The 13,750-nt window shown below is 39.8% G+C and overlaps 1 protein-coding gene across 4 annotated transcripts in view; it reads right to left on the reverse strand.

The window, feature by feature from the left end:
- SPIN1 (spindlin 1) overlaps positions 1–13,750 on the reverse strand; it is a 65,102-nt gene that overhangs the window by 43,452 nt on the left and 7,900 nt on the right. Inside the window, exon 2 of one of the 4 annotated variants that reach the window (XM_089912929.1) lies at positions 4,476–4,690. The exons of the other annotated variants lie outside the window; for them this stretch is intronic. The gene's annotated coding sequence lies outside the window, so the exon portion shown is untranslated. The remainder of the gene's footprint in view (positions 1–4,475; positions 4,691–13,750) is intronic. 4 annotated transcript variants of the gene reach the window in all.

Genomic DNA, 13,750 nt, shown 5'->3' on the forward strand with positions numbered 1-13,750 from the left:
AGAATGCCTACTGTTTGAAGCTTAGGTAGGAGGGGAGAGACAGTACATAAATAAGTAAGGAAAAGAGACAGTATTTCAAGTGGCAATAAGTTATACAGGCATCCCTCAGAGATATTGAGGGTTCAGTTCCAGACCACCACAATAAAGCAAATATTGCAATAAAGTGAGTCACACTAATTTTTTGGTTTCCAATGCATATAAAAGTTATGTTCATATTATACTGTACTCTATTAAGTTTGCAGTAGCATTACACCTGAAGAAAACTATGTACATACCTTGATTTAGAAATACTTTATTGCTAAAGATGCTAACTATCATCTGCCAATGCCAGGTTGCCACAAACCTTCAATAAAACAAGGTATATGCCTGTACAGAAAAAACATGGAAGCAGCAGCTTTTCTGAAGGTGACTTTTCCCACGCAAGGTTCATGTGCTCTTCCTAGGAGCTACAACCAGCCTGCCTCCCCACCCACTGAGGTAAGGAAATGAAGTCTAGGCTGTCATGACAACAAAGTCGAGGCTGTCATGACAACAAAGACGGACACTTGTCTTTCCCAAGGCCACCCAACAGACATGTAAGCCTCGCATCACTCTACCTCTTTCAGCACCAGAAATCTCACTTCCCCATTCAATTCTTCCCACTCTGATGTATCTTTCCCTACTGGAACCCTACAGCCCTCTTCCCCCATCTGCCCAAACCTTTCTGCTGCCTTCTGAAAGGCAGTCTGTCTGTAGCAAAAGTCTATCTAGGGTCCCCTCCATCCAGCAGCTCTCTCCAAACTGGTTGTTTGTGTTCCCCAAACAACCTTACTTACACAATCTCTCCTACCCCAACACCCCAACGTGGAGGCACGTGCCATAGCACTAGTAATAACAGGCCCCCCTTTTCGTTGCAGTCATCCACCTATTAATCCTCTAGTCATCTGCACACACTCTTGAAGATCTTACTTGTTTTCCATCACATTCTTGGCAACATATGATCCTTGAACAATGTGCTCCCTTGGTTCTCTGACATCCTCACTTCAAACTACCTACCCAACTCCAACCAACTATCTCCACAGCCACAATCTCAACCTTCTCATCACCAATGACTACAATACCTCTGGAATCTTTGTTTCAAGCATCTCACACTCAAAACCACCTCTGATCATTCCACTTTTCCTACACCAGAAGTTTCACTCCAACAATTCTTTGATGGAACCACTACCTTCAAACTACAGCTTGACCTTTATCTTCCTTGGGGACTAACTTCCCTCATTACTCAGCTTAGATTCCACAGATGGTCAACCACTAGAGTGACTCCCTTGCTTTTCTCTTCCTGTCACTTTCTGGCAAAACCCTAACCCAACTCCTTTCCTACTGCACCCACAATTTCAGCCATTAAATGGGGCTGAAAAACTTCCAAATTTATAATCTCATATCTCAAGTGGGCATTTGACAATACCAAGCCCATCCTCGGCAGATAAGGTTCCTTTCTGCTAGTTAGACAGAAGCAAACAGAAGAGAACTACTCATCTTCCCACCACAAATTCACCAGCTGGTTGGTAGCCTCTGCTACTATAATAACAGATAAACTGTGTTTAAATTCAACCCTTTCATATGTTTTAACAATCCCATCTCTATCTTCTCTATCAATTTCTGTTCTCATCGGTATACAATAAATAATGCAGTATTTCCCAATTTTAAAAACATCCCATGACTCTGCTCCTTTTCTCTGACACTCTTTACAAAGCTGCTTCAAAGACTGAAGAATATTTTAATCTACACAAGTATCAATGTTTAACTTAATAAATCAACTCGGTTCTATAACATGAAAATTTTAGCTTACTGATGGTCTAAAGAGTATGTACCCATCTCACTAGCAGATTTAAGCTTATCTTGGTATGATTTTTCTACTGCTTACCACTTCATTAAAATTTTCAGGTTGAAATTGTTATAATACTTTTTAAAAAGTATAAGACACAGATTGAAAAAAAGAGTTGCAGAAGGGAAGGATATAGGAGCTTTTTGAATAATATAAGAAAACAAAATTCCAGATAAAAGTCCTTCCCCATTTTTGAGTTGCAATTACTATTCCAACTGCTTGATCTTATCTTAAATCCTGAGACAGCACAATCTCATTTCTAAGATAGCAGGAGTCACAATTTTTTTCAAATATTACACAAAATGTTGTCAAATGGAGCTTAAATTGAAGCCAATAAAAAAAAAAGCTCTGTATTCAGGACTAAACCCAACAGATTGCTAACACCATTCGTGAAAGGCTGTTAAAAAATAATGTTGCACAGTACCAAAGAATCACCCCAAATTACCTGTTGATTATAAATGCTTCTTGACAATGGAGGGATCAAACAATTCAACACCACTAATTGTGAGCCAACCACACTTTAGAGGCTTCCAGATGTGATGTGATGCAAGGTACATCACATCATTATAAAACATTCTTGCCAAAAATGCTTTATCTAAATCTACTTGAGACTCTAGACCTAATTCCCAGTTTTTAAGAAATACAGGTGATACAAGAGAATGTGAGAAGTGTCTACAAGACAAATGGAATACACTCCTTAAAAGGTCAATGTCATAAGAAAAAAAGGTAGACATACTGCTCTAGATTAAAAGAGACTAAAAGCAGACAGCAAGCAAACCCTGAATGAATGGTTTGGAGGGGAAAAAGCTATAGAAGACATTAAGTCTGGGGAAATTTAAATAGGGTCTATATAGTAGATGACACATTATGGAATTATAATTAACCTTTAAAAGCACAATAATGACACTGTAGTTATACATGAGAATATATTTATTCTTAGGAAATACATGCTGAAATTTCTACAGGTAGGCTGAATTAGTGTCTGCAAGTGAATTTCAAATAGTTCATGGAAAGAAAGTGATACATACACAAACAATAAAGTGAAAATGACAAAATATTAATTTTTGAATCTATACAAAGAACATACTAATGTTATTCTCTTAACTTTTATTTCAATTTAAAATTTTTCATAAAGAAAGTTGGGGAAAAGAAGATCCTGGATTTATTTCCCTTTGCTATAAGTCCATCTGTATTAAATATAATTAACTATCCAAGCATGCAATTTTGCTAAACAATCTTTAAAACATGTCATGAATTTAGTTTCGAAACTCAAAATATTTCTGTAACCAGCTGAAAGGGGATCACAAGATTCTCACAATTTCACAAACAAGTGTCCCCAAGCACATGCTGTGTGTCACACACTGCTATACATGCATCAACTCAGACTCTATACAACCACCATAAGGCACACACTATACTTGTTCCATTTTGGAAATTAAAACCCTAGGGCACCGGGACTTCCCTGGTGGGGCAGTGGTTAAGAATCCGCCTGCCAATGAAGGGGACACGGGTTTGAACCCTGGTCCGGGAAGATCTCACATGCCGTGGAGCAACTAAGCCCATGAGCCACAACTAATGAGCCTGCACTCTAGAGCCCGCGAGCTACAACTACTGAGCCCGCACACCACAACTTCTGAAGCCTGCGCACCTAGAGCCCGTGCTCCGTAACAAGAGAAGCTACCACAACAAGAAGCCCGCGCACCTCAATGAACAGTAGCCCCGGCTCACTGCAACTAGAGAAAGCCCGTGTGCAGCAATGAAGACCCAAAGCAGCCAAATATAAATAAATTCATATATAAAAAAACCCCTACAGCACCTTTGTTATACAGCAGAAACTAACACAACATTGTGAAGCAATTATACTCCAATAAAGATGTTAAAAAAATAAATAATAAAAACCTACGGCACCGAAATTAAAATGCACGTGGACATACAGACTACAAGTAGCATAGCTGAGATAAATTCCTTATTTTAAAAATAAACACAGGGACTTCCCTCGTGGTCCAGTGGTTAAAACTCTGTGCTTCCACTGCAGGGGGCACAGGTTCGATCCCTGGTAGGGGAACTAAGATTCCACATGCATGCTGCAAGTAAGACCTGGAGCAGCCTAAATAAATAAATAAATAAAAAAATTTTTTTTAAAGTTACATATCAAAATATTTGCTGCCAGCTGCTATCACCAAACAGTGCTATTTATAAAAAGAAAATAAATTTCTAAAACTGCTTAAGCAAAAGTGCCATGTTCCAAAGAAATCTCAACACTAGCGGAAAAGTACAAACCGCTAAACACACCAAGTGTTAAGCTGAAGTTTGGGCTGCCAACAAGTGTCTTACAGTTGTCGTCACAAAGGGTTCGAAGTGTGGGGAGGAATGTATGCTATCACAAATAATTATGTGAAAAATGACATATGGCTAAAATCTGAATAGCACCTGAATATTAAACAAGAAATAATTTTCTTAATTTCTTAATTATGATATTGTAGTTACAAAAAAATCCTTATTTTTAAAAGTATCATGATGTCTGCAATTTACTGCAACTTTCAAATGGCTTAACAACAAAAAATGTGAGTATAACAAAATGTCAGCAAATGAATCTCAATGGAAAACATACAGGTATAACTCAGCTATCGGTTTAACTTTTCAGTGCATAGGAAGTTTCATTTTAAAAGTTTGGGGAGGGCTTCCCTGGTGGCGCAGTGGTTGAGAGTCCGCCTGCCGATGCAGGGGACACGGGTTCGTGTCCCAGTCCGGGAAGATCCCACATGCCGCGGAGCGGCTGGGCCCGTGAGCCATGGCCGCTGAGCCTGCACGTCCGGAGCCTGTGCTCTGCAACGGGAGAAGCCACAACAGTGAGAGGCCCACGTACCGCAAAAAAAATAAAATAAAATAAAAAAATTAAAAGTTTGGGGAAAACAACAGCAGAGAGAGAAGAACAGCAAAATTTGGAATTGGTGGCAACAACACAGATTTACTGTAGGTACTCCAAAGTCTGTAGCTTATTTCCTAAGATGTGATTTTTAAAAATAGATTAAGAAAAGGTGGTAGGGCTTCCCTGGTGGCGCAATGGTTAAGAATCTGCCTGCCAATGCAGGGGACACGGGTCAAGCCCTCGTCTGGGAAGATCCCACATGCCGCGGAGCAACTAAGCCCATGTGCCACAAATACTGAGCCTGTGCTCTGGAACCCGTGAGCCACAACTACTGAGCCCACGTGCCACAACTACTGAAGCCTGCGCACCTAGACCCTGTGCTCCACAACAAGAGAAGTCAGTGCAATGAGAAGCCCACGTACCGCAACCAACAGTAGCCCCCACTCGCCACAACTAGAGAAAGCCCGCACGCAGCAACGAAGACCTAATGCAACCAAAAATAAATAAATAAAATAAATTTTTAAAAAATTATATAAAAAAAAAAGGTGGCAAAATATTTGCAATTCCTGAATCTGGATGGTGAGTATACAGATGTTCGACTGCGTTTCAACTTTTCTGTATACTTGAAAATGTTCACAATAAAATGTTAAGAGAGAAAAAGGGTCAATAGTTTTAGATTCTATAAATCTGGAAAGAAAAAACATTGTATTACAACTCAGAACCTTCCTAAGTACCCAAAAGAATTTACCAGAAAGCCCAGTCACAAATGTTTCAATGGATGGCATGTAAAAACAGTGCTCTAGAGGTCTCCAGCATAGGCTGTCCCTTTGGCTAAAACCTCAAGATTAAAATGAAGGGCTGTTTGAACACAGCATTGTTAATTACCCAGTGTTTGGCTATAGTACATACCAAGTGTATATCTGAAGGCCTTCAGGGCCACAAACTCTCATATCAATATAAACAAAATTATTAAACAGCCTAAATCACGAGGCACCCAACCACCAAGTTCTAACATAGGAGCTCTTAAGGATGGACAAAATTCACAAGTATCATGAATTTGGATGAGGGAAAAATTCTATCTTCATTTTCCTAACTTTCACCTGAATTATACAGCAAGCACTTCCTTCTATCATGAGCGTATGAAACCACATTATTTTACCAGTATCCCTGACTTTCTCAACAACAGAAATCACAGATCTTTCCACCCCACTGCATTTATTACAGATCTCAAAACAGCTTTTAAGCTCATCAATTACTTCGGGATTTTTTTTTTTTTTTTTTGGCTTCATTGGGTCTTTGTGGCTGCGTGCGGGCTTTTCTCTGGTTGCGGCAAGCGAGGGCTACTCTTCCTTGAGGTGCGCGGGTTTCTCATTGCGGTGGCTTCTCTTATTGTGGAGCATGGGCTCTAGGCGCGCGGGCTTCAGTAGTTGTGGCTCGTGGGCTCTAGAGCGCAGGCTCAGTAGTTGTGGCGCACGGGCTTAGCTGCTCCACGGTATGTGGGATCTTCCCAGACCAGGGATTGAACCCGTGTCCCCTGAGGTGGATTCTTAACCACTGCGCCACCAGGGAAGCCCTCATCAACTACTTCTAAATTAAGTTATGAGGCCTGCCACGGAACAAGACATGACCGGAGTGGATCAGCCATCAGGGCATTAGTCATCAAACTGTGACAACAGAATTGCTGACTGTTGTAAAACAAAGAGTTTGGCTGGACCTTGCCCCCTCCCCACCCCCGTTCCTGGGAAGTACCTTCTAAATCGTTGGAATGTCCTAAATGACTGGAGTGTTTGTGATTTATGGTGGGTCCCTAGATAGTTTGTGCTAACAAGATGACTCAGGATGGGGCTGGCCACACCAAAAAGACCAACCACGGGATTAGAGGATTGGAGCTTTGAATCCCCTGATAGCCCAACTTTCAGGGAGGGAAGCTAAAGACCGAGCTCAACCTCATGGCCAATGATTCAATCAGCCATGCTCACATAACGAAACCCCAATAAACACTCTGGACATAGAAGCCAGAGAGAGCTTCCCTGGTCAACAATACTCTAACTCCATGCACCATTACATATCCATGTGCAGGTCAGTGATACTCCTGACTCCACAGAAGAAAACTAGAAGATTCCTATTCAAACCCTTCCAGACCTTGTCCTGTGTGCTTCTTCTTTTGGATGGTCATGGATTTGGATCCTTTTCTGCTATAATGAAACTGTATCATAAGTATAGCATTTTCCTGAGTTCTGTGAGTTGTTCTAGTAAATTATCAAACATGAGGTCACGAGGACCCCCGAATTCGTAGCCAGGTGGTCAGAAACGTGGGTGGCCTGTGGACCACCAAGTTTATTGTTGGTGTCTGTAGTGAGGGCAGTTTTATGGAGGACAGTGGTTCGGCCTATAAAGTCTGACCTCACTCTGGGTAGCTAGTGTGTCAGGATTACAGTGCTGTGACACACAGATCTACTATGCTCTCTTGTATTCCCTATCATCAATTATTTGTTGATCAATATGTGAAAGGAGAGAAAAGACCACCTCAATTTACTTTTTGATAAACATCAAGAGCTGTCACTTTAGTACCTTAAAATATGAAATTGTTTCTGTATGTCTTATCTGTCACTTAACATATTAACAAAAAAAGCCATATTACTAAATTAACATTGTTTTCGTATTTTAATAACTATTTAAATATAACATTTCTTCTTTGCTCCCTTGTATTTTATTCACTGTATTCAGAAACATTCTGAGAAGGTATCCACAGGTTTCACCAGACTGAGAAAACGTCCGTGGCACAACAACCCCTGCCTAAAACCACTGGCAAAAAGCAACCCTGAATCTTTGATGTGTCTTTAAAGGCCACCTGCAGGAATCAATGTAAAGAATGGACCATCCTGGTAGTGATGGATTGGTAATTTAGACCACTCTCCTGAAAGCTAGAATATCAAAATAAAATCTAAAAGAGCACCCTTAACAAAAACTATTGGGAAGCAGGGTTTCTTATAGAAAAGGTTAATTCCAGGTGAGGGGGAGGAAATATATGAAGAGCCTGGAACATCTTGCCATACCAGAAGCCAGGAAGCTATCAAGGTCAGGAAGATCACTGGAATGGTGTCACAGAGACAAAGGGGGATCTTTTACACTGTTTTCTTGACTATTGTACAATTCACCCTCCACATCTGTGGGTTCCACGTCAACAGATTCAACCTACCTCAGATCAAAGATATTCAGGGGGGGCTTCCCTGGTGGCGCAGTGGTTGAGAGTCCGCCTGCCGATGCAGGGGACATGGGTTCGTGCCCCGGTCCGGGAAGATCCCACATGCCGCGGAGCGGCTGGGCCCGTGAGCCGTGGCCGCTAAGCCTGCGCGTCCGGAGCCTGTGCTCCGCAGCGGGAGAGGCCACAGCAGTGAGAGGCCCGCGTACCGCAAAAAAATAAACAAAACAAAACAAAACAAACAAAAATATTCAGGGGAAAAAAAATTCCAGAAAGTTCCTGAAAGCACTGGCAACTATTTACACAGCTTTTACATTGCATTTACAACCATTTATGCAATATTTATGTTGTATTAGATATTATAAATAATTTAGAAATGACAAAGTATATGGGAAGATGTGCATAGGTTATATGCAAAAAACTACGTCGTTCTATGTAAGGGACTTGATTTTGGTATCTATGGATTTTGGTATCCTCTGGGGATACTAGAACCAATCCCCAGCTGATATCGAGGAACGACCGTATATGACTGAAAACTTCCGTGACAAAAACATGAACACACACAGTGACATATACACTAACCATATGCTTGAAGGCATCAAAGAACTTGAAGATAGCAGTGCTTCCAGAGGCAGGACCTAGAGTGGTAGGTAAACCCCACATATGCAAACACTTTTCTCCCTGAGAGTAACTGCCAAGTGTTAAGGGGCAGCTAGAGGCTAACAACTTTGCAAAGTGAGGGGCCAAAGACCAGAACCCAGGGACTACCAAAGGAAGGAGGGGGCTGGTGAACCCACGTCTCTATGACATGGAATCCTGAATTGCTCTTGGGAGCTGGGGGAATGGTAAGAAGTCCAGCCGCAACTCCTCTTTACCCTAAAACTTAGCAGAGGTGATCCCAAGCTGCCAGCTCCCTCAGACGTCTGGCAGAGCAAGCATAAATCCTGTCTAGGAATATCATCCTGACCCCAAATTATCTCAAACACTTTAAAAAATGTAATCTACTACATGTGCAACCATGCAAGTTAGCCCAGAAAGAGACAAAATAAAATCTAGCAGAAACGACAGATAAACAACAAAAAAAAGCAGACCCACTGGGCTACTAGGTGTTGCAGTTACAAAATCATACTTTATAGTAAGCTACAGGAAGGTTACAGGAATAAATTATTAAATGAAAAATAAAATAGCTGTGACTATTATGTTCAGAGATAGAAAAATAAGATATAAAACTTTGGTAGAAAACTATCACAGAACCAGATTTTCCAGAAGTGAAAAAATACAATAAACTCAATGGATAGATTATCAATAGGCTGGTCTCGTTAAAAATTAGTGAACAAAGAGAGATCAGAAGAAATACCCAGGACGAAGCATGCAAAGGGTAAGAGACTGGGAACGCCTCACATGCATTTAAATGGAGTAGAGGGTAGGGGGGACAGGGCAGCAGAAATACTTTAAAAGATAATGGCTGCAAACTTCTCAAAAGAATAGAAAACATTACCACAGATTCAGTAAGACCTATAAACACAAAATATAAATAAAAAGAAATATATACCTAGACACATCATAAAAACTGTTGAAAACCAAAGACCAAAAAAAAAAAACCATAAAAGCCTGAAGTAAAAAAGATAGATCCCATCCATGACAGCAAATATTAAACTGACAGTTTACTTTAAGAAAAAAAATGAAAGCTGAAAATCTAATAACTTCTTTCAACACCTTAGAAGAAAACTGACAAGTCAGAACTCTATACATATCAAAAATATCCCTCAAAAGGGAAAATCAATTTGAGATATTTTTAGACTAACACATACTCAAAGAATTCACTATTAGGAGTCACACAACAGGGGAGAAATAAAGAATGTTCTTCAGGCAGAAGGAAAATGGAATTGGAATTGGATTGGACTGGAATTATAACAAGGAACGAAGAGCAATGAAAAGGGTAAATCTAAATGGCTACTACTGTACAAATTAATAATGTCCTAAGATAAAATATACACAGAATTAAAATAGCACAAACTGTGCTACGTAAGTGAAACTAACATAAATGGAGTTTAAGTGTCCAGGAAGAGGGGGAAACAACCAAATATTAGATTTTGACAAGTCAAAGATGCATGTTTTAAGTAACCTTGAGGTTAGCAGAGGAAAAAAAAAAAAAGGCATTCAAAGAAAGCCAAGAAAGGAGTAAAAGACACATAAAACAGGTACAATAAACAGAAAGCACTTATTAAGACAACATACTCAAACCCAACTATGTCAACAGTTGGGTTAAATTTAAATATCAATAGACTAAACACTCCAATTATGAGAAATGTTGTCTGACTAGATTTTTAAAATCCCAGCTATATACTGCTGACAACAGAAACGTCCAAAACATAGTACAAAGACTGAAAGTACAAGGTTAAAAAAAAAGATATACACTGCACCTGCTAATCAGAGAAAAGATAATGCAACTACATTAATATTAAGCTAATCAACCTTTACCTCTAATAACACTTTTGCCTTAAGGAAAGACAATTATTTTAAAAGACTCAACCGGTAAAGAAAATACACAATGCTAAACATTGTATGCGCCTAGTAACATAGCCGCAAAATAGATAAAGCAAAAATTATCGCAAGTAAGGAGAAACAGACAAATGCAAAATATGAGTATTAATACATTTCTCTTGGTAACCAATACAACCAGCAAACGAAAAGGAAAAAAGGATGTAGAAGAATTTAACACAATTAACCAAGTTAAACTAACAAATATAGAACACTGCATCTAACAAAGACAGAAGCACATTCTTTCCAAGCACACACAGGACATTTACAAAAAGTGATCATATGTTGGACCATAAAGCAAGCTTCAAAAAATTTCATAAGCTTTTAATTACATAGTATTATGACCACAATGGAATGAAGACAGAAATCAGAAAAAAACAAATACAGCACAGAAGATTCTTAGAGCAGTGAAACTATTCTGTATGACACTATAATGTCGGATACATATTATAAATGTCAAAACCCACAGTATATAGAACACCAAGAGTGAACCCTATGTGAACTATGGACTTTGGATGATAATGATTTGTCAATGTAGGTTCACCCATTCTAACAAATGTACAATCTGGTGCAGGATGCTGCTAATGGGGGAGGCTGTGCTTGTGTGGGATAAGGGGGTACAGGGGAACTCTGTACTTTCTACTCAGTTTTGCTGTGAACCTAAAGCTGTTCTTAAAAATAAAGTGTATTTAAAACAAAAAAAAAGTTTATCTGACAAGATAGGTTAATGAGTATGCTATGGTTACAAACCACCCTAGAAATCTTAGCTGCTTAAGATGAAGAAAATTCCCACTCCCACCCATTCCCTCCCCCTCTTTTCCCCACCCTTGCCCTCTCCCCCACCCTCTGCTCTCTGTTTGCTCTACACCAGCGGTCCCCAACCTTTTTGGCACTAGGGACCAGTTTCATGGAAGACAATTCTTCCATGGATGGGGGTGGGGGGGATGGCTCAGGCAGTAATGCAAGTGATGGGGAGCAGCAGATGAAGCTTCGCTCACTCGCCTCCTGCTGTGCAGCCCGGTTCCTAACAGGCCGCAGACGGGTACCTGTCCGCAGCCTGGGGGTTGGGGACCCCTGCTGTAGCTGGAATAGAAACTGATAGGTATATCCACACTGGAAGTTTGGCATTATCTACTAATACCAGACATAGGCATAATATATGACCCAACAATTCTACTCCTAAGTCTACCCAACAAAAAAGCATACAAGAAACATGCACCTGAATGTTCACAGCATGTCTGCTCACATGAGCCCCGTGACAGTCATGGAAATGAGCCTGTTGCATCACCTAACATGGGGAGCTGCTCTGTTCTGAATCCATCATCACCATTCCCCCAGCCCAACATTTCCCACAGGCTGTTCTAGCCAATGACTGGCCATAGGCAGGATGCTAAAGCAGGTCCATTCCTGCAGGAGAAGGAACTCCTCTGACCCCAACTTTGGCTGGAGGACATGTCACTGGCCTTGCTTAAACTTTCTTAGAACTGCACTGAAGTCTGAAGACTTATCGTACCAAACGTTCCCTCCAACCTCTTCCTCCTCTACATACATCAGTCCTGCAAGGGGCTGTTGGCTTTCTCACAAGTATTTCTCCCAATACAGCAAAATCTAATCCCAACTTGTTGTCTTCTTGTCCTTGGGGGACCTTAACAGGCTCAAATTGGGAACAACCCAATATTTATCAACAGAAGAATGAACTACTACCATGGATAATACATGAATAAATCATTACATGAATAAACAAACTACAACTATACATGACCGAGTGAATGAAATTAATGACAAAATGAGTAGAGTTCCACGGTTGGTATGTCACAAACCATGGATCTGTAACTACTTCTGTACTTTCAGTACATTTCACCAAAAAAAAAAAAAAAAAAGAAAAATCAAAAAGGCAAGATTCTGAAAAGTCAACTATCCTTAAACCAAAGGGGAATTTGCTACTTACTATTAACTCAGATTAAGAAGCTACCCATATGCACTAATATGTATAAAATAGATAACTAATAAGAACCTGCTATATAAAAATAAAATTCAAAAATTCAAAAAAAATAAATTAAAAAAAAAAAAAGAAGCTGCCAGACTGTTTACATGGAGCCCTCCTCCCCCTTCCTTCATCATTCTCACATCCCTCAGAGGTAACCACAGTTAAAAGGCTGCTGTGAATCTAATGACATATGCAAATTCTTAAAGCATAGTAAGTATAGATATACAAACATCTTAAAACACATACATGCACACACAAAGTTCTACAACTTGCTTCTCTTACTAAACATTACACTTTCCATGCAGTATAGGAAATTTTTTCCTCTTATTTTTATTTCCCTCTTATTTTTAATAGTGACAGAACATTCCAGAGTATGGACATAAAGATCACTTACTTTACTGTTAACTTCAATATTAGACAGATGTTTCTCATTTTTCACTACCACAAACACCACTATAATGAAAAATCTTACACATACAGGTTTGTACATTTGTGCAAATACATCTATACCATAAATTCCTAGCAGTGGAATTGCTAGGCCGAACAGAGTACAGGCATTTTATATTGTTTCAATGACGCCACCTTCCAAAAAGAGTCCACCAAATTATAGTCCCACAAGTCATATAAACTATATATTTAAAGGCTAATGTATTTTAGATGAACCCTACTTTATGGACTAAAGCTTGTGGTGAAGAGTAATTATGAACGGAAAGTACATAAAATTGCTTTTATCTTTCACTGAGTCAATTTAAGGAAAAATTTCAGAGGGTTACACAAAAATACCAGAGTAACCAAAAAATTACCAGTAGTTACAACCCAGAGATTGATTCTAAATTAAAAAGACCATTTAATAGACCTGACAACCCAGGATCCAACTGTCACCACAGCATTTACAGATCCCAGTTCAGTGCCAGCAGATCCCACTGTGATTTCTGATCTACAGAGAAGAGTGACCAGAGTTCTCAAGGATACTGGGGCTTATCGTACCAAATGTTCAGATGTCTTGCAGGTGTCTTATGGCTGTGGGATAAGGCCTGAGTTGTGAACCTTCCCAGGAAGGGTAAGTCTTTCATGACAAATTCACTCCAATACTCCAATCTCCCTAAGCCTTTGGATACCTTCCTCTACAGTATACCAAGGTAGTTCTGGCATCTCAACTCCACTTAGTACAGGTCACCCTTCGGTTTGTTTCAGGCAATCAACCAAGCAGAGCCCTTTCTAAGCCCTCAAGCTATAACACTGAATCCAGACTCTCTCCTTATGGGTCCACATCAATAAATTTGGCCT

The sequence above is a fragment of the Delphinapterus leucas genome, chromosome 6 (assembly GCF_059928025.1).
Source record: "Delphinapterus leucas isolate spDelLeu-1000000601 "Yukka" chromosome 6, BTC_Dleu_Yukka2, whole genome shotgun sequence".
Lineage (NCBI taxonomy): Eukaryota > Metazoa > Chordata > Mammalia > Artiodactyla > Monodontidae > Delphinapterus > Delphinapterus leucas.